This window comes from Engraulis encrasicolus, chromosome 24 (genome assembly GCF_034702125.1).
Source record: "Engraulis encrasicolus isolate BLACKSEA-1 chromosome 24, IST_EnEncr_1.0, whole genome shotgun sequence".
Lineage (NCBI taxonomy): Eukaryota > Metazoa > Chordata > Actinopteri > Clupeiformes > Engraulidae > Engraulis > Engraulis encrasicolus.
Genome location: NC_085880.1, coordinates 6,808,373 through 6,830,872, shown reverse-complemented (window position 1 = coordinate 6,830,872; position 22,500 = coordinate 6,808,373). Strand labels below are relative to the sequence as shown.

Genomic DNA, 22,500 nt, shown 5'->3' with positions numbered 1-22,500 from the left:
CTTTGTCCCCTTCCTGTCTGCTGGATGAGGTGAGGAAAGGGGTGACGCAAGCTAAGGACCCGGGAGGCTGAGTGGGGCGAAGCATCATAATCAATTGCTTCCAATTTGTTACCTGAGGATTGAGGGGAGTTTTTTTCTGACACCTTATATGCGTGGGAGATTTATTTTCCTCCATACAAATACTCATTTATTTTCAAAAGAGACATCGCCCGTCGCACAACTTTTTACGCCTGGAAAAGGATTACACATGTAGTGTTAATACACACTGGGGCAATTATGAGTCTGAAAGGATCACTTTGGCTGTGGAAATTACCTTCGTAATTGCTACAGCAAATCGTGATGAAAATTGGGAATGAAACCAGGAATTCAAAATGATGTAATAGCCGGGCAGTCTGAGTGTATTTATCAAGGACAAATGCAGGAAGTTTTCCATCTCCTCTGAAACTAGCCAAACATGTCTCGCCCTAATGGATACAAAAAAATGCACAAAGAAAGTTCTTGCAAAGAAAGTTCTTTGTACACTCTTACAAGTGCAACTTTATTAAGTGCTAAATGGGTTTTATTTCAACTTGAGTTCTGTTCCAATAATGGCTGAAGTACGGTGGCCCAGTAGTGCAATCAATGTTTACATTATACAACACAAATAAACAACTTTGAAAACAAAATTACATTGAGAATACACACTTACATATTGAAAACAAGTTGACATTTCACAAAACACATTAACAAATGTAAAAACAACTCTACAAAACACATAGGGCAACTGACATTAACAAGTTTGAAAACAAAATTACATTTGCATTATACACTTACATCTTTAAAAAAACTCATTCCTATTTCATAAACGCATTAACAAATGAAAAAAGAGCTTTTACACATTACAACGCACTTAACAAGTTCCAAAACAAAATCACATTTGCATTACACACTTTCATCTTTAAAAAACGAATTACTATTTCATAAAACACATTAATAAATGTACAACAAACAAAACAAAAAACAAATCTAAAATACATTACAAATAATCTAAAATACATTTCAATGATCTGACAAAAAAAACCTTTGATACAAATCACATTAACAAGTTTGGAAACAAAATTAGCCTACATTTACAATATCTTACTTGAAAAAAAAAAACATTTCATTAAACACATTTGCAAATGTGAAAGCAAATTACCATTTCATTAAACACATTTGCAAATGTGAAAGCAAATGAACAAAACACAAAAGCAAACTGCGAGACACATTTACATTTCACGAAACACAAAGCAAATTAACAAAACACAAAAGCAAACTGCGAGACACATTTACATTTCACGAAACACAAACGCAAACTCCAAAAACACATTACATTAACGAAATTTCTTACGGAAGTAAGAAATTTCTTACGGAAGTGAGAAATTTCTTACGGAAGTGGTGTAGGTGCCCAACGCGTTCCTCCTGCCTGATCCGTTCCCTAATGGGGCGTCAGGAAAGCGGACGTGACGAAACAGGAAATAGTGAGGAATAATTACATACTTTCAGCGAGTGGATGAGACGGTCGATGCGGCGAGTGAAGAGCATTCATTTTTTAGCATTTATTTGATCGTTCTGAGAAAAAGTGTCCGGTAACATACACACACACATGTATTGCCCGTCTTGTGGCGTTTGCTTTATTCGCCTTATTCACCCGGAACGTTCTAAAGACGTTGAGGGGTACACTTCAGGGGTACATTCGGCAACGCACCAGCTGTCATAGCGCCTCACTGTTGTGTGCCCAAATGTTCGTCCTCAAAGAGAAAAAAATCCTACCGTGGACAGACTTTCCACCGTTTCCACAAAGAGCAGGCACTTCGCCGTGAATGTATAAATCAAATCAAGAGGGATCCTGGTCCATATTTCAAGGTAAGAGGCAAAATTATGTTCAATCATACGCATTAGCTAGCACAAATAAGCTAGCTCGCCAAACTTGTCATGACTCATGTAGCCTAATGAAGCGAATGCCTCGGTGAAATAAAAAAAAATATGAATGTGTAATTACACAACGCTACATTTATATGATGTTTCCAGATCGCTATTTCAAGATTATGCTTTTAACTGTGTGGTAAGCGATCCGATGGCCACTGATTTTGTGCTACCAGAACCAGTAGCATAGGCCTACGTGTGCCAAAATCAAGTTGTTTTGCTAACGAACTAAAATGCATACCCTGGTATTTATGGTTACAGATCAACGCTGAGACCAAGGTTTGCTCTGAGCACTTTGAGAAGCAGTGTTTTGTAAGGACCGCCCGTTGTGTCACAAAGCTTATAAAGGATGCTGTGCCAACTTTGTTCGCCTGGACTTCAGAGAGGCCAAAGAGGAGAATCATCATTCGCAGACCGAGGTTAGTTTGTTCAGTCAATATTCAACTGACATGTGTTTACCAACCCTCTAATAATAATAATAAACTGAGAATAGTTAGCCATAGGAATAGCCTACATTTAAATTTAGACAAAAGACTGGAGAATTAATGTATGTGCTGGAGATATATTTGTTTGCATTGATCATGTCCTCCTGAGTCATGAGCCAAAGATTTCAAACTGTGATGTTATTACATTGCATTACATTTCACTTAGCTGACACTTTCATTTTATTCAAGCTAGAGGATTAGGCCCTACAGTAAAGTTATGATCCCAGACAGGGAGACTAGAGCAGGGCAGTCATGGGTGAGCGGTTAGGGCGTCAGACTTGCATCCCAGAGATTGCTGGTTCGACTCCCGACCCGCCAGGTTGGTGGGGGGAGTAATCAACCAGTGCTCTCCCCCATCCTCCATGACTGAGGTACCCTGAGCATGGTACCGTCCCACCGCACTGCTCCCCATGGGGTGCCACTGAGGGCTGCCACCTTGCAAGGGTGAGGCATAAATGCAATTTCGTTGTGTGCAGTGTGCAGTGTTCACTTGTGTGCTGTGGAGTGCTGTGTCCATGGCCGTAGCCACATATGAGGTACCTCCCTTATTTTTAGAGAAAATAATATTTTTCATACATGAAAAGGGGATCTTCTCCAGAAATCTTTTCAGCTGCAAAACATACTGTAAACTGTGGTCATACTAGTAAATATTAGTTCATTATTTAGCAAATATTCATGAAAAGACCAAAATTGGCACACAAAAAAACAGCATAGTTTCAATGAGCAACATAGTTACAATAGATACTCCGGGCAACATCCTACACAGTGCACCTTTAAAAATGTGTGGTGCGCTGCGCGTGCACTATGGACCTCCCTTATTTCAAATTCCTGGCTACGGCCATGGCTGTGTCACAATGACAATGGGAGTTGGAGTTTCCCAATGGGCTTTCACTTTCACTTTTCTTTCTCTCAAGAGGCGCACTTTTTGGGTGCATTCCGCTTTCCTCTTTTGCAGTAATACTCTTAATGGCATAGGTCCAGAGCCGTCCATTAGGAGAGTTGTGCCAACCGGGGACCAGGAAGTCAGTTGGTGATGTGATTCAGTTAGATTAAAATATTTCTAAACAGCAACTATGTGTTCGCTGTAGACCAACACAGAACCATTACATAACAAACAAAGAATGTTTACCACATTGTCTGTGTGCTACGGCCACCGCCCAGAGCTAAAGTAACTAGCCTACTTCTATTGGAACTCAAGTCAATGGAGATTTTTGTGTAAAACGCTCCATGAGGCTCCTTGAGAGCCACCATTGCTGTGGAAAGATTGGACCATAGAGGTCTATGGGAGTGACGTAACTCTCATATTAGACTGCTCTGGCATAGGCCAGTGTGCTGCTGACCACATATTTCTTCCACCTGCTTGGTATGTGATGGAACTGATGTACGCCAATATGAAGGGGGCCTAGAAAGAATTTCTATCTCCCATTCTGGATGCATGATTGCCTGTGTTGTGCTCTAAAGCGACTGCCTGCCATAAAACGGAGGACTTCATGGACTGCCCCCCTGTAACTCTGTTTGGACTACAGAGGGTTAGCTCCATCAAATTCACTGCACATACACCTGGCACCTTCCACTATCACCCCATACATTTTGGTGAGTAATGCCCTTCACAATCCTGACTTACAGGGGATAATCACCGTCTTGCAATGCCTTATAACTACGGGGTTGCGAGAATGTGTCTGCCCCCTGTATGTCTGGATTGCTAAGGGCATTACTCACCAAAATGTATGGTGCCAGGTAGTGAATTTCATGGAGCTAACCCTCTGTCGTCTAGAGTTACAGGAGAGCAGTCCATGAGTAATTTGTTTTATTGCAGGCAGTCGCTTTAGAGCACAACACCAGTAGCACTGTGCAGTAGGATTCCTTTAACTTGCTTAATTTCATCAAACGAATGCAGGCTGTGTTCTATCGTACCCCGGTTACTGGAAGTAGACCTGGAAGTCGTAGCCTAATCATACATTGACTGCGCAGCCCAAGTGTTTGAATATTTGCATTATTTTAAACGGTGTCTGGCATAACCTAAAATTAGCCCTTCAGACAATGCATTTTCAAACTGGTGCCGTGCTGCGATAAGTTTGACGGCCCTTGATTATGTGATTCCATTTGGTATGGTTGCTTGGTGGGTGCGGCCTAACAAATTGACATTTGAATGAAAAATGGTTAGCCAGGGTATACAAATACATTCTTTGCTTTTATGGTTTGATTAAGTAGCCCTACAGCTGTTATATTGTTATACTGACATGTGTGTACCAAACCTCTTTAATAATAATTAAAAAACGGAGAATAGTTTGCCATAGGAATACATTTAAATTTAGACAAAATACTGGGGAATTAATATATGTGCTGGAGATATATTTGTTTGCATTGTTGACTTAGTTATTACCATATTTGTCAGGGTATGGTTACAGTCCCTGGAGCAATGTGTCAGTGAGCAATGTTAGGTGCCTTTCTCAATGGCACTTAAGCCATGGAGAGGTCAGGGGTATTCGAACCTGCAACCCCCAGATTAAAAGACCAACTCTCTAACCACTAGGCCAGTGTTTCCCAACCAGGGGTACGTGTACCACTAGGGGTACGCGAGCACACAGCAGGGGGTACTTGGAAAAATTTAATTTTAACAAACATATGGAGCTTAGTTACATTGGGATGGAGAAAGCGATATAGAACTTGACTTAGGGGGTACTCATGGCACAATGAAAAGGCTTGGGGGTACACAAGACAAAAAAGGTTGGGAAACATTGCACTAGGCCACGGCTGCCCTGTGTATGTTGTGACTCTCCTGTCCTGTGTGTTTCTTTTTCAGTACGGATTCCATGGAGGTGGATGAAAACCAGCCTGATGAGAACCAACCTGATGTGAGAAGGGATGCCTTGAGGTAAGTTAATGAATTGTATTTAGTTGTGCCATAGTTTGTAATTCATTACTGCATTCAGTTTTATACCGGTTAGGAATTGACAGTTTGATCACAACTAGTAGTGTTGTCTTTTTGCCCCTCCAGCACAGATGTACCTCCTCCACACCCGTACCATGATTATGCTGTTCCACCGCTGACACCAGAGGAACAACTTGAGGCGGCTCGCAAGCACATCATTGAGCAAGACAAGTTAATAGCACAACTCAAAGATAAAGTGTTCAGTGTGTCAAGATTCCAGTGTGATGATAGTCCGATGTCATTTTACACAGGATTCCCAGACTATGCCACCTTTAAAGCTGTATATATGGCTCTACAGCCCACAGCCACAAGCATGGTAGGATGGAGTCAGGCTCAAAGGCTTAGACAAACAGAGGTACAGGTCATTAGACAGGCATTTAACTCATTGGCTGCCTTAGCCGTCGAATGACGTCATTTCGAATAGTGACGCCCCCTGCCTTCGACGTCGTTCGCCGATAATTGCGTTTTTTTACAGCCACGCCTTGAGGACGGTCTGACCTATGTTGTGTATTAATTTCACGCCTCTAGTCATGTTCTAACTGTTCCTGTAGGTGGCAGAAGTGTCCTTAGGAACAGTCAGGGCAGGGCATTAGCTCACATCAAGACTAGGAAATGTCAAGACAAAAACATCCCTTTTTACTATTATAATCTCAAAAGTAGCATAGCAAAATCATTTTTGAAAGTAAAGCACCTGTGACAGTAGTCTACTTTCTTGCCCTCTGATTTTAACACAGGTATTCTACTGATTTTAGTGTCACAGCCTGACAAAAAAAAAACTTCTTCTCATGACCAAAATACACCCCCCTGTTGCCATCTAGCTAGTAGGAATTGTAACTAGCTTGCCCAAAATACACCATGTTCAACCAGAGATGATCTGTGTGGCAACTGTTTCATTTTGGATAATGTGATCAGCCTACACAACATCAGGATGATGCGTACAAAAGATCATCTAACAGGAAAATGCACGGGACTAGTGGTCACCTCAGTTGGGAATGTTTGGCTATTGTTTGCTACGCTAGCTAGCTAGCACGAAATCGCTAACAACTTACAACTAAGCCTAAATAAAGGAGCCTTGGTAAGTCAACTATTTTTACTCATTCTACAGTTGCAGTTATGGATCTGTATAGTATGATCAGCTTACTGTATCATCAAAAAGACAGGGGGGTTGCAGATTCTTGGAACAGAGCAGGCTAGCCTTTGTGTCTGGTCAGATACATTCAGCTCACATGAGAAAGCATTGCACTTAGCCTCAGACCAGCTAGCCTTCCCCACTCCAATCGGCTTGTGAAATGTTGGATATGTGATCAGTACTTTATCAAAAGAAAACTCATTGAACAATACGTATATGACAAGATCACTATAGCAGAAACATGATGACAGTAATCATCAATCTGCAAATTGTCCGCTCTGCCAAAGAAGCAGCAGTAAGCTAAGTTGTGCTGCCTGCCTGCCTGCCTGCCTGTTCACAGGTACAGGAGGGAAGTTAGGGAACAAATCAGCTGTGATTTCTTCCCCAACGAGAGGACGACAGGCTAAACAGAGGGACAGTATTTCTGTGAGTTTAGTATTTCACATGAGTTACATGCACCTGTTGTCATGATCCATTGTGCGCGCCAGCAACAAACCAAAACACTCTTGTTTTCAAGCCCACCCCCATTATATTTCAGTACATTATTAGGTTGAAAAGACCATACAAACGATCTTTTGTTCTGGCTACAGATGACAGGAGACTCTGTAATAGCATCTGATAGGTTTGGAGTTGTTAGGACGGTGTCATTATGAGCAAAAACACTTGCAATTATAGGTCAACTTCAAATGGCGTTTTCTCAGCTTTTTGGCTAGAAAGCAGCATTTTGGCGAATTCCACTTATTTTCAACAGATGATTATGAAAGAACGGAAAGGGGTAGAGAGACACCGTTTTTTTTCTGATGACAGATGAGCGTCTAATCTGTGTTTTGATAGGTATGGTGTTGACATAGACACAGAACTCAATTTTCTGTGAGCCTCCAAAAAACACCCAAAATGCTGAAAAATCTCTGGCACTCTGGGTTACTCTTTTATGAAAATGGCTGGCAGCCAATTTTTGTCATGATCCATTGTGCGCGCCAGCAACAAACCAAAACACTCTTGTTTTCAAGCCCACCCCCATTATATTTCAGTACATTATTAGGTTGAAAAGACCATACAAACGATCTTTTGTTCTGGCTACAGATGACAGGAGACTCTGTAATAGCATCTGATAGGTTTGGAGTTGTTAGGACGGTGTCATTATGAGCAAAAACACTTGCAATTATAGGTCAACTTCAAATGGCGTTTTCTCAGCTTTTTGGCTAGAAAGCAGCATTTTGGCGAATTCCACTTATTTTCAACAGATGATTATGAAAGAACGGAAAGGGGTAGAGAGACACCGTTTTTTTCTGATGACAGATGAGCGTCTAATCTGTGTTTTGATAGGTATGGTGTTGACATAGACACAGAACTCAATTTTCTGTGAGCCTCCAAAAAACACCCAAAATGCTGAAAAATCTCTGGCACTCTGGGTTACTCTTTTATGAAAATGGCTGGCAGCCAATGAGTTAATATCTCCAAACTAGCAACTATGGACCAGTTCTTTCTCTTTCTCTGTTGCCTCAGACAGGGGTTTGCTGAGCAGGACCTTGCGGTGCGCTTTGGTGTGTCACAGTCAACTGTGAGCAGAATCTGTCACCTGGGGCCTCATGTACAAAGAAGTGCGTGGATTTCCTACCAAGAAAGTGCGGACGCGAAAATCTTGGAAGTTACTTACGGACAAAAAAATCCGGATGTATCAATAAGTGCGTAACCAGGTGTTGCCGTGAAATCTTGCGCACATGCGGGTCCAAGTCTCCGCCTTGCCTCCTCCTTTAAATATTCTATATGAATATTCTAATTAGTATGAACAGACCCATTCATGTGCATTCATTGGTTGATAGAATTGGAAAGGGAACGCGGGAAATATATTTCATGCGAGGTGAAGGCGCTGTTTCGGAGGTAGCCAATTTAAAAGGAAAAAGGCTGCGCGCCTTACAAAATTACTTTGGCGTGTATAAAATCAGGCATCGGTAGCCTAATACTTAATGTGAGGACTGCAGAAAAATCTGTCATGTTATACTGCAGTACAATGGTTTCCCAACAATTGATATTTACAAGGCATCAAAACACATTGCGATGAGGCAGTCGCAAGGCTTCAGAGAAATAAACATTTATGTCGGGTAGGCCTATAAATATGAAAGATGACACATGTAGGCTACGCCACATGTAGGCCTATGAATAACTTGCAGCCAATACTCAGTTAGCCTATAAAATCACCTGTTAATGGATGGACTAATTTTACAGTAGGCCTAGTGTTATTAAAAGAGAAAGACAGGCACTGCGGTGAGGACGTTCCCAACAAATGCGAGAAGACACGCAGATCCAGAAAATATTCAATGTTTAATAGCTGCTTAATACTTGAAATAATACTGCTGATGGGCATCCAATTTCGTTGTAATTCCAGGATAGTTCCATGAGTCCGTTTCATTTTAACCAGCTGCCTCAACAATAATATGATTGAGGTGGTTTTCTTCATTTTTTAAATCACGCACCTCAACATTAAAAAACTGGCTGAATCTCTGCAATATTTCAGACCGCGTGCAACACATGTAGTTGCGCTGCATGCCTCTGAGTGCCGCCAAAAAGACGCAATGCACTAGCCTACTTACGACAGCTTCCACGCTTACGGAAACTTCCACAGCAGCCCTGAAATTCGCGTGGAGATCCGCAGTTTTCCACGTCTAGTCTGTTTTAGTACATCTGACCGTGGCCGTGGAAAACAACTTAAGTAGCTTTTTTGTCCGTAAGTGAGCTTCGTACATGAGTCCCCTGGGCTAACTATCTATACTTTATGTTAGGATCTCTCTCCATTTGGCCTCCAAAGGCCAGAGTAGATGAATGTATGCCTACTTGTTTTCAAAACACTTACCCAGACACCAGAGTCATTCTAGACTGTACAGAAATATATGTGCAAATGCTTAGTTTGAAGGTACTTAACTCCAAAATCTATTCCCATTACAAGGGCAACCCAAATTTCAAAGGCCTGATTGGAATTGCCCCGTCTGGTGAGGTGTCATTCGTTAGTGACCTGTACACAGGCTTCATATCCGAGAAGGAGATTACAGAATTGTCCGGCATCCTAGCAAAATGTTATGGCGTCATACCCATGACACTAGTAGGCTCTGTTAACCAGATGTGGGCAGTGAGTGCAATGTTAAACTTCCAAGGCCCATTATTCTGAAATTCTGAAAAATTCAGTCACAAGTGAAACAGGAAACATACATTGAATTGATGTTTATTTGTACAAATCTCTCATGCTTCAAATGTACATGATATTCATGATATATCATCATATTATACGAAATGTTCTTATACTAAATGTTGTTATTATATAATAATGTCTTGTATTATTCATACATCATTTCTCTTTGAAATTATAATAAACAAACCTGTGAAATGCAATCATTTGTTTTTGTTTACTGACTTTTTGTACAGTGCAGGCAGGAAGGAGGAGGAAAAAAAACTATCAAGTTTAGCGTTCATCTCTTGGCCATGGGAAAGCTCCAGCTGTAATAGATCAGAATACAAAACATTAGAAAAATGTTGTGTACAGCATATGGGTCGATGACATTTTTTGTGGCAGGTCAGGTGATATCTCAGCTAGTACCATATTGTATAAAATTATTTGAATTACTTAATTTGAAATGTACCACCCTGATACTGATATGTTTGTAATAGGGTCATTTCACGTGAAATCAGACACTTTGGGACCCGACCGACCCGGATTTCAATCATACTTGGTGTGCCTTTTTAGTAGCAAGGTAGCACCCCAGAACTGCATTGGTTTCAATCTGACACTAATATTAAGGGAGAAACAGACTAGGAAAGGTTCACATGTGAGGGTAGGACACTATACATTCAGCCTTGAATATATCAGTCAGTGTTAGTCACAAAAAGATGCCTGTGGTGTTATTTGAAAGCTCTTTTCTGGCTCTACATATTACACAATCAGCTTGGAATACAACAACTCTCAGAATATGAATTATGATAAATTGAAAAATTAAAAATTGAATATCTAAAAAACCTATATTTTAAAATGGCCAGTTCCTTGTCCAAACGTAGCCGGCAATGTCATTAGCAACACCTCAAATGCTGGTGTTAGGTTCTTTATTCATTTCAGAGAGAATTTGACTCACAAATATGGCATCATACAGACCACTTACTAATAATATGGTAATACCATAGTAGCATCACATGACAAAACAAAAACAAAACAAAAATGGTCAGTTTCCATGGTCCCAGGTTTCAGAAACTAAGGCAGATGTCCATTTATACACACCAAATGATGATATGTGAATGTTTGAACATTCCTTCTCTGTGTACCTGTGTCATCTTCCCTTTACCGTACTTTAAAGAGATAATCAATGGCTACACTCTCATTTTGTACTCTACCAGTGCATTTGAAGCAGCAGCTGTGTCTTTTGTAGATAATGTATAAGTACGTCCCGTTGCAGTTACAGGTTCCACTACCAGAAGCACATCCTGATGATCCATGACAAGTCTATCTGGTCTGAAGGGAAAAGTGAAGGATGGAGATGGTCCATGAGGATGCAGGAAGTTCAGTTTCACCTCTCCAGTGCTCTGCATACATTCCTCAACACATGCTAGCCACCAGTTGCCATCATATACAGCTACAACATACCCTTTGATGCTTGAAAACGTAACACATTCCTTTACTGAGCTCACTCTTTCAACTCTGCCTTCTCTGAATGCTGAAAATGGCCTAACTTCCACTGTGTCCATTGACAATGTTTTTGAGTACCTGGAATAGTTCTTGCAGATTCCAACCTTTTCAACAGGTTCTCAGCTTCATAATGGTACATCTCTGTTGTGGCAAACTGGCAATGGATGTTCTTGAGAGAGATGCACCATCATGAAGCTGAGAACCTGTTGAAGAGGTTTGAATCTGCAAGAACTATTCCAGGTACTCAAAAACTACACAGCTTCTGCCCATTGTCAATGGACATTAGGCCATTTTCCGCATTCAGAGAAGGAGTTGAAAGAGTGAGCTCAGTAAAGGAATGTGTTACATTTTCAAGCATCAAAGGGTATGTTGTAGCTGTATATGATGGCAACTGGTGGCTAGCATGTGTTGAGGAATGTATGCTGAGCACTGGAGAGGTGAAACTGAACTTCCTGCATCCTCATGGACCATCTCCATCCTTCACTTTTCCCTTCAGACCAGATAGACTTGTCATGGATCATCAGGATGTGCTTCTGGTAGTGGAACCTAACTGCAATGGGACGTACTTATACATTATCTACAAAAGACACAGCTGCTGCTTCAAATGCACTGGTAGAGTACAAAATGAGAGTGTAGCCATTGATTATCTCTTTAAAGTATGGTAAAGGGAAGATGACACAGGTACACAGAGAAGGAATGTTCAAACATTCACATATCATTTGGTGTGTATAAATGGACATCTGCCTTAGTTTCTGAAACCTGGGACCATGGAAACTGACCATTTTTGTTTTGTTTTTGTTTTGTCATGTGATGCTACTATGGTATTACCATATTATTAGTAAGTGGTCTGTATGATGCCATATTTGTGAGTCAAATTCTCTCTGAAATGAATAAAGAACCGAACACCAGCATTTGAGGTGTTGCTAATGACATTGCCGACTACGTTTGGACAAGGAACTGGCCATTTTAAAATATAGGTTTTTTAGATATTCAATTTTTAATTTTTCAATTTATCATAATTCATATTCTGAGAGTTGTTGTATTCCAAGCTGATTGTGTAATATGTAGAGCCAGAAAAGAGCTTTCAAATAACACCACAGGCATCTTTTTGTGACTAACACTGACTGATATATTCAAGGCTGAATGTATAGTGTCCTACCCTAAAATGTGAACCTTTCCTAGTCTGTTTCTCCCTTAATATTAGTGTCAGATTCAAACCAATGCAGTTCTGGGGTGCTACCTTGCTACTAAAAAGGCACACCAAGTATGATTGAAATCCGGATCGGTCGGGTCCCAAAGCGTCTGATTTCACGTGAAATGACCCAATACATGGCCAGATTCATATTTAGGCCTAAGTCCTTTTTGAAAGTAATTTATGTAACAGTAGTGTAATGCCATGCATTTTAAACATAGTAATATTGTAGTGTACAGGATTATTTTGAAAAGACAGTAACATGTGATCAGTAATGCATTACAGTTTTTGAGTAACTTTCCCAACACTGGTAATAACTAGAGTAACTAACTCCAAAGGCACCATGACTTCAGTAGCCTACAAACACAGTACAGTAATCATGGACACTCAGTGTACCGAAACTGACAGAGGGTAGAGGAACACCGCTTGAAAAACTGTTTCCAATACAGCAACAAGTCCCAGAGTACAGGTATATTTTGCCATTTTGGAATTATTTTGTCTGCTATGCTTACTTTCTTATCACCTCACCATACATGGCCATCTCTGATTCTCCACCCCCCCTCGACGTTTACCGTAGCCAATGTTGTGCGTTTAGGGAACAGCGTTTTCCTCGACAACCTCTGTCAATGCTCTTTGATCTGAGCAACTGCGATAGGACCATCAACACTTTGCCCTGTCTGGTTATACTATTTGACATGCAACATGTTTAATCACCATAACTTAACGCCATGTTAAACGCGTGGTGCTGATATTAGGCCTATAGACAGGGGAAGTGTATCAGATCTAAACATGTAGGAAGCAGTTGACATTCACATGCACACCCACTGGTGTCAAGCGCCCCACAGCTTTCCGCAGCTACCCGCAGCTACTCTGGACTTTACGGTCCCATTCACTTCAATTCATTTTTTCGCAGCCAGAACAGGTTTTACAGATTTCGGACTGTGCCGACGCCGCTGGTGTCGTGCGAGGAAAACAACAATTGTGTCGGACGCTACACCTGGTCATGGAACGACATGCGTAACAAGAATGATCATAACTTGTGTCATTTCGAAGATAATTAAAGAAAACCATTTTCACAATGGGACTTCTCATAGACCTGTTTTTGCATGTCTCTCATCTCTTTGCATGTTGACTGTGCAATCACCGTGACAAGTTAACAAGGTGCACGGCGCACAGCTGTATGCGTCCAAAAAAGAAGAATAACATTTCACGATGTACATCTGGAAATAATTCACATCAAAGTGAAGTGTTATTACATAGGGCACTATGGTAATCAATATGTGTGTAAGAACATGTGAAAAAAATAAATCGGTCAGTTTGTCAAAGAAGACACAAAAGATATGCACCACAATGCACAGTATGCACCACACCGTGCTTTTCAATTATATAAAGAACAAATACTGACGGCACGAATGTTTCTTCCCTCAATAATCCCACGTCACATATCAATCAAGCAACTGAGCTAATGTGGCCACAAAGGGGCGGTATTGTACGCTACGCTGACACATTCGAAGTCCTCAGATACAGATAGGCCTACAGTCATGAATTACCTGACAAATTGCTGCTAGGCTATTGCAGTGGGAGCGCTACACTAAAGAACTGTGTCCCATATCTGCCCCTTTCATATTCATACATTGACAATTGAATTGACAAATGAAATACTAATATTTTACTGCGTCTTTTACAGGTGCCCGTATTCTTCAAGTCTGTCGTTACAGCGCAACGACGGTCAGCGCAGATGTGGCGATGTGAACACTCTTGCATTACACCTTTTGCATGTTGTACATGTCTCCAATCTTTTTGCATGTTGACTGTGCCGTCACAATTTCATGGTTAGGCAACAATGTGCACGACCAGAACAATGTAGGCCTACATATTGAAGGAACATCGTGGCATGATTAAAGTAAGGAACTTCGTACCACACATGTAGCCTAGTGCAAAAGGAAAATGCCTCATTTCTCTAAGCAGACAGACACTGTGGATATGCAGATACACGGTGTGCAATGACATGCCCCTGAATGATACGCTGAAGAAATACTGAAGGCACCTATTCAGCGAGCTGAATAAGCCTAATAATGTAGGCCCATATCAGGGGTGAGGTAACACAGCCTACACGTGTAGGCCTATTCAAATTGAATATTAAGGGGCCTTGAACCCACAATATGCAGAATGGCAGGCATGGCTGCATCCAAGCTATGCGCTTCATGGTGTTTGACCACACATCTCTTCGTTGTGCACCCCATCACTTCATATGCCTAGGCCCACTTCAGGAAGCAAGGACGTAATTATGCTGGGAGAATACATTCAATAGCATATGGTTTATGTAGATCTGTGAATCAAAGAAAAGGTGCGCCCCCCTTTTCTTTTATTCTAAGTATTCATTTGGGACAGCACCCTTAAAAGTTATCAAGAAACCTGAGTGAAGCCTGCTACCTACTTGATTTATGTAGATCTGTGCCCACATGGTAGGCCTATTAGCCTACACCCTCCCATTCACTCAATCCATTTTTTGGAGCGATAACAGGTTGCCTACAGACAAACGGGCGGTGCCCACGCCGCTGTTGCTGTGCGAGGAAAACAACAATTGTCTCGGATGCTAAACATGGCCATTAAACGGCTTGCTGATCAAGAATGGCATTTCCCGCATCAGGTCGAAGATAATCAAAGACATTCTCATCGCAATGGCCTTTGCCATTCACTCATCGTTTCAATCTCTCCAACTTTGCCTATGTTCACCGTGCAACTACCCTGACATGACAATAGGTATCCTATATCTTCCAACTACACATACAACGACACGGCAGCGCTTTTCATGTTGTAGTTTTTCACAGTAAACTTTACTGTCCCGACATGGTAATACGCAACCTGTAGGCTATTACCGTGTAACACACCAAGAACACAAAAATGCTTTAGTCCTCCGAATTTGAACACATCTCACCACAAAAACACGCAGTGCGAACCACACAGTGTCCCTGAATGACATGCAGGACAGATAGGGGGGCACCTACATATTGCTGCTTCTCAAGCGCACGGCACATTTCAATCAAAACTAAGTCATAGGACCACCTAGGCTACATAATACTCCTCGTAATAGTAATAATGAATGTTGCTGAAATTACAATAATAGTCATTCACAAAAATATCACATGCAACAGAAATACTTCGGCCACAACTATGATTAGGCCTATCTGTAGGCCTAGGGGCGACATTTCACGTTCTCCTTCGAGCTTTACGCTGCAGCCTTATGAGGCCAGCAGATGGCACCAGTCAATCATATATAGATTGGAGACATGTACAACATGCAAAAGGTGTAATGCAAGAGTGTTCACATCGCCACATCTGCGCTGACCGTCGTTGCGCTGTAACGACAGACTTGAAGAATACGGGCACCTGTAAAAGACGCAGTGAAATATTAGTATTTCATTTGTCAATTCAATTGTCAATGTATGAATATGAAAGGGGCAGATATGGGACACAGTTCTTTAGTGTAGCGCTCCCACTGCAATATAGCAGCAATTTGTCAGGTAATTCATGACTGTAGGCCTATCTTTGCCTGAGGACTTCGAATGTGTCAGCGTAGCGTACAATACCGCCCCTTTGTGGCCACATTAGCTCAGTTGCTTGATTGATATGTGACGTGGGATTATTGAGGGAAGAAACATTCGTGCCGTCAGTATTTGTTCTTTATATAATTGAAAAGCACGGTGTGGTGCATACTGTGCATTGTGGTGCATATCTTTTGTGTCTTCTTTGACAAACTGACCGATTTATTTTTTTCACATGTTCTTACACACATATTGATTACCATGGTGCCCTATGTAATAACACTTCACTTTGATGTGAATTATTTCCAGATGTACATCGTGAAATGCTATTCTTCTTTTTTGGACGCATACAGCTGTGCGCCGTGCACCTTGTTAACTTGTCACGGTGATTGCACAGTCAACATGCAAAGAGATGAGAGACATGCAAAAACAGGTCTATGAGAAGTCCCATTGTGAAAATGGTTTTCTTTAATTATCTTCGAAATGACACAAGTTATGATCATTCTTGTTACGCATGTCGTTCCATGACCAGGTGTAGCGTCCGACACAATTGTTGTTTTCCTCGCACGACACCAGCGGCGTCGGCACAGTCCGAAATCTGTAAAACCTGTTCTGGCTGCGAAAAAATGAATTGAAGTGAATGGGACCGTAAAGTCCAGAGTAGCTGCGGGTAGCTGCGGAAAGCTGTGGGGCGCTTGACACCAGTTGGACACCCATGCCTCACAGATGCCGTAATAAACAAAAACGTTTTTTGTGGACATGTTTTTGTGTTACATTTTACACATAGGTTCTAGCTCGATTGAAGCTCACCTGAGTAATGCTCTTCCTAGAGCTCAGAAGGCACAGCATCCTTTATAAGCTTTGTGATACCACAGGCGGTCTTTACAAAACACTGCTTCTCAAAGTGCTCAGAGCAAACCTTGGTCTCAGCGTTGATCTGTAACCATAAATACCAGGGTATGCATTTTAGTTCGTTAGCAAAACAACTTGATTTTGGCACACGTAGGCCTATGCTACTGGTTCTGGTAGCACAAAATCAGTGGCCATCGGATCGCTTACCACACAGTTAAAAGCATAATCTTGAAATAGCGATCTGGAAACATCATATAAATGTAGCGTTGTGTAATTACACATTCATATTTTTTTTTATTTCACCGAGGCATTCGCTTCATTAGGCTACATGAGTCATGACAAGTTTGGCGAGCTAGCTTATTTGTGCTAGCTAATGCGTATGATTGAACATAATTTTGCCTCTTACCTTGAAATATGGACCAGGATCCCTCTTGATTTGATTTATACATTCACGGCGAAGTGCCTGCTCTTTGTGGAAACGGTGGAAAGTCTGTCCACGGTAGGATTTTTTTTCTCTTTGAGGACGAACATTTGGGCACACAACAGTGAGGCGCTTTGACAGCTGGTGCGTTGCCGAATGTACCCCTGAAGTGTACCCCTCAACGTCTTTAGAACGTTCCGGGTGAATAAGGCGAATAAAGCAAACGCCACAAGACGGGCAATACATGTGTGTGTGTATGTTACCGGACACTTTTTCTCAGAACGATCAAATAAATGCTAAAAAATGAATGCTCTTCACTCGCCGCATCGACCGTCTCATCCACTCGCTGAAAGTATGTAATTATTCCTCACTATTTCCTGTTTCGTCACGTCCGCTTTCCTGACGCCCCATTAGGGAACGGATCAGGCAGGAGGAACGCGTTGGGCACCTACACCACTTCCGTAAGAAATTTCTCACTTCCGTAAGAAATTTCTTACTTCCGTAAGAAATTTCGTTAATGTAATGTGTTTTTGGAGTTTGCGTTTGTGTTTCGTGAAATGTAAATGTGTCTCGCAGTTTGCTTTTGTGTTTTGTATTTTGTTAATTTGCTTTGTGTTTCGTGAAATGTAAATGTGTCTCGCAGTTTGCTTTTGTGTTTTGTTCATTTGCTTTCACATTTGCAAATGTGTTTAATGAAATGGTAATTTGCTTTCACATTTGCAAATGTGTTTAATGAAATGTTTTTTTTTCAAGTAAGATATTGTAAATGTAGGCTAATTTTGTTTCCAAACTTGTTAATGTGATTTGTATCAAAGGTTTTTTTTGTCAGATCATTGAAATGTATTTTAGATTATTTGTAATGTATTTTAGATTTGTTTTTTGTTTTGTTTGTTGTACATTTATTAATGTGTTTTATGAAATAGTAATTCGTTTTTTAAAGATGAAAGTGTGTAATGCAAATGTGATTTTGTTTTGGAACTTGTTAAGTGCGTTGTAATGTGTAAAAGCTCTTTTTTCATTTGTTAATGCGTTTATGAAATAGGAATGAGTTTTTTTAAAGATGTAAGTGTATAATGCAAATGTAATTTTGTTTTCAAACTTGTTAATGTCAGTTGCCCTATGTGTTTTGTAGAGTTGTTTTTACATTTGTTAATGTGTTTTGTGAAATGTCAACTTGTTTTCAATATGTAAGTGTGTATTCTCAATGTAATTTTGTTTTCAAAGTTGTTTATTTGTGTTGTATAATGTAAACATTGATTGCACTACTGGGCCACCGTACTGAAGCTGTGGACAATTGGTCGGAAATAAAACAGATCTTTATGGTTTAATAAGGAGGCTAGTCGATAGTCTACAGTACAGGACTTTTTTATTCGTTTGTAAATTAAAGCTTATTAGAACCACACACAGAAAAAGTTACAATAAAGACACAATATCTTACTAGAGACGTCTGTAGTCGACAGGTGTATTTGTTCATGGTCACCCAGTTTGCTCTGTTCATGCTCAATCAAAGGTCAACAGTCTCCACATGGAAAGAGAGGTGTTCTTCACCCATGATTAACCCGATCATTACACATTTTACAGCTCATCTAAGTTTGATCCCTCTACATGGGAAACGGGTTCTAGCAGTTTAAAAGATTGATGATTGTAATTCTGTGTGAAGAGCTACTCAGCAGCTCTTGCTGTGGTGGGTGGTGGCCAGATGCCAGTGTTTTACCTGTGTACATTACAGGAACCAGACTGGGGGACACTGTGTTACACTACACTAATGTGCTGTACAACACATCATCAATATTGCCCAGGAGCACCCTGGTTCAAATATGGCCTGGATCATTTCCCAATCTCTCTCTCCCAGCCACAAAAGGTCCAAAAACAGTTTTTCACAGACATAGCTACCACCTAGCACTTTCTGCTGTGTTGCTACTTTAGACTAAACTTAGGGGTGCCAGCAGGGTACAGACCAGTGGTGTGCACACTTTCTGGGGGACAAGTGCTGAAGGAGGGGTGTTGGGGCATGTGGAACTTCCGACTACCTTACAATGCTATAGAAGCTATATATTATATCGGCATTATAGTAATATGATTTTGATCGTGCAGCATTTGTAGATTAACATGTCAACATGTGGACCACTAGCCTGGTTTGACCAGACCACATTAATTACTTCGTAATTCATTTTTGGTCTGGATCCTCGATGCCCTTGAGCACTTGGGTGGGAGGAGTGAGCTTAGCTCCGGTTTGAAATAAGGGATGACCATTGCTGACAGTTGACGTTTATGTCGTATGTTATAATGCTCCCAAGTGCGTTTGCTTATTGCCCGGACGTCTGGTGGACGGCTATACCCTCCCCAAAGAAACATAATCAGACCATTTGTGAATTATGAAGTAATTCAAAATGAATGGCCTGGCCTGTCGGGCTAGTGGACCTCAGTAGGCCTACATTGAGACAAAAAGAACTTTCAAAAAGGATATTTTGTCTCCAGTACGGCAAAGAAGGCATGTGCTTTAGCATCACCTCATCCCATTCTGTGCATGCCTATGCTACAGATCTTTTAGGCTACATAATTGTTTTCATGTCTAGACCTTTAAAAACTGATTCAAATCTCCTAAAGTCCTTCTAGACTATACAGACCTCATGACTGCCACATGGGTCTGCTATGAACACCCTATGGAGAAGAAATCATCCATGTCGGTCATCATCTGAGGCGTGGGGGGAAGGGGATGGTGCAGCTACAGCTAGCAGCAGAACGTCAGGTCGATAACTGTCAAAGCCGTATCATTATATCTGTCGCGTGACACGCATCATTAGCTTCGTCCCCGTGACAGACCCAGTGGAAATCCTTGCTGTGATCAACAGTTTTATAGCCATGATCATTGCCATCCTGTGGCGAATAGACTAGTGAAATAAATGGAAAAAATGTCCTACCGTGCTCCAGTACATGCACAGATAACATGCAGTGAGAGTATGCTGGTATTGGTGTCTGCAAATGTTGGCTGAGTTTGGTAAAGGATGTGTGCTGGTATTAAAGAAATAGAACATGTTTTTTGGGCTTTACCGAATTTGGTGTGCATTTGGTGGAGTGTTGCATCCATATATGATTGATTGATTGGTTGGTTTCTTAATAATCATAAGCTAGGGTGTGGATGACTTCATGGCCGGAGCCACATATGAGGTAAGGGAGGTCCGGACCTCCCTTATTTTTAGAAAAAATAATGTATTTTTTTAATCTCAGTTTTTGCATACACATTTCAATTGGCGCTTTTATTTACATAGCTTTTGTGAATGATTGAGTGTGTGGTTCTGCCCTTTCCAACAGTATGTGTATGACAAGTGTGTGTCCCTGACTCGGTAACCAACAAACAGTAGTTGCAAAATGAACTGGTCATCAGTAGACAATCGATTGCAAAAATGGCATATTCCTTTAAAGGTGCACAATGTAATAATAATCTAATAATCTAGGTATTCATTATGACTGGGAAAATTGCACTTTTCAAACATGAAAAAGGGGATCTTCTCCATTGTCCGCCATTTTGAATTTCCTGAAATAGATATTTTCAACTGCAAAACATACTGTACATGGTCATACTAGTAAATATTAGTTAATTATTTAGCAAATATTCATGAAAAGACCACAATTGGCAGAAGACAGCACAGTTTCAATGAGCAACATAGTTACAATAGATACTCAGGACAAGATCCTACACAGTGCACCTTTAAAAAAAATTCTATGGACCACCCTTATTTCAAACTCTTGCCTACGGCCATGGATGACTTATGGTCACTTTTTGGACTAAGTCCATCTTTTGCTGGCCCATCCACTTTGTGATTTTTGGCTCTAACCTGAATGGGAAAGTGGGAGAGTGTAGGCTACATTGATCAAATAGCACTGAAGCCCTTTGCCCTGTTGCAGATTTAGCATTTGCCTGCACAGAGCACACAACACATTCTGTACATTACCAGCAAGGATCACATCACATTTACAACTAATGGAAGCTCTTCATCTGAGGAAAGAATTATGTTTCAAAACCCAAAATAAGTCAGTTGTTTACAAATATTTTAACCCTCATTATCTCTTTTGACCCTTTTGACTTAGATGAGCTGGATGAATGTGCGTCTTCGATACAGACAGCAGCTGCAGTAGTACCAGTAAAGATAATGATTTCCCCAGGAGGCTCTGAGTCAGCTGCCTCAGAGCAGTTATCTCACTGCATGCAGCAGTGAGGTGCTGAACCGACAAATCACATAGTGAGTGATATGAGATTGTGAAATGTATTCATTCATATCAATATACTGTACATTAAACTTTATTCGAAAAATACAAATTGGCGAAATTAATACTTTTTGTCTGCTTGGAAAGGTATTTGGGTTGACATGAGATAATATTTCAGTTTATAAGTATTTTATACAGCTAAATGGTAGGTCAGCACCCAGATGCGTTTTTAAGGGACAATTTTGGGCTTGTCCTCCTTTTGGGCCCCCTGTCCTCATTTTTCAAACAAAATTGTCCTCCTTCTCTTTTCCAGCAGGACTTATAAGGGCACATTATGATTGAGGAACTGCTGTATCAAACTTCTGCCCCACTTTTACATACAGCCTACACAAGCCACATAATGTCTCTATTCCATTATCTTTTAAGGTTCTATTTTAAAATGGGCCAAAAATTAAACATCTACTTTTGTATCACAGATGTAGTTGCCATGCATAAGGTCGTCAGGCAGCTTCATCACATAAACGTATTCATCACACACATCAGTCCAGCACAAAACAGCACAATGCTGACAATTAGTCCCAGTGGGTCTGCAGCACCCCCTATTGACAGGTGCATTGTAGTTGCAACACAAAAGGCCTTAAATACAGGCCTCCTTCAATACAGTTTCTCTATCCAGGTATGCCACCTGGCTTGCTATGCATTACATTTACATTATATTACATTGCATTGTATTTAGCAGACACATTTGACCAAAGCGACTTACAAGAGCAGAGTGTGGGGTCAGTACAGGGTACAGCAGCATACAAGAAGTGATACCAGAGATTCTTTAAGTATATAGAGATATGCCAACATAAGAGGTTTCTATGGGCACCTGACATGACCAGGTTCCGGTCTGCAAAAAGGGGCGTGTCATAATGCTCCATTGAATGCTAGCATTGAATAGAACAGTCCTTAGGTCTGCCTAGGTCTGCCTAAAGGGGGATTTCCCCCCATCCCCCTTGCAATAATAGAACCCGGAAACAATGGGCCAATGGAACCTCTCTCTCTCTCTATTCTCTCTGGTGATGCTGCTGAATACGAGCATGTAATGTTGCAATAAGGCCCCATCGTGTTTCCTCTCACTGCAGA

The 22,500-nt window shown here is 41.0% G+C and overlaps 1 protein-coding gene across 1 annotated transcript in view; it reads right to left on the bottom strand.

Annotated features, from left to right (window-relative positions):
• Positions 1-22,500, bottom strand: part of LOC134441441 (DNA nucleotidylexotransferase-like) — a 202,133-nt gene that overhangs the window by 170,328 nt on the left and 9,305 nt on the right. The window lies entirely within an intron of this gene.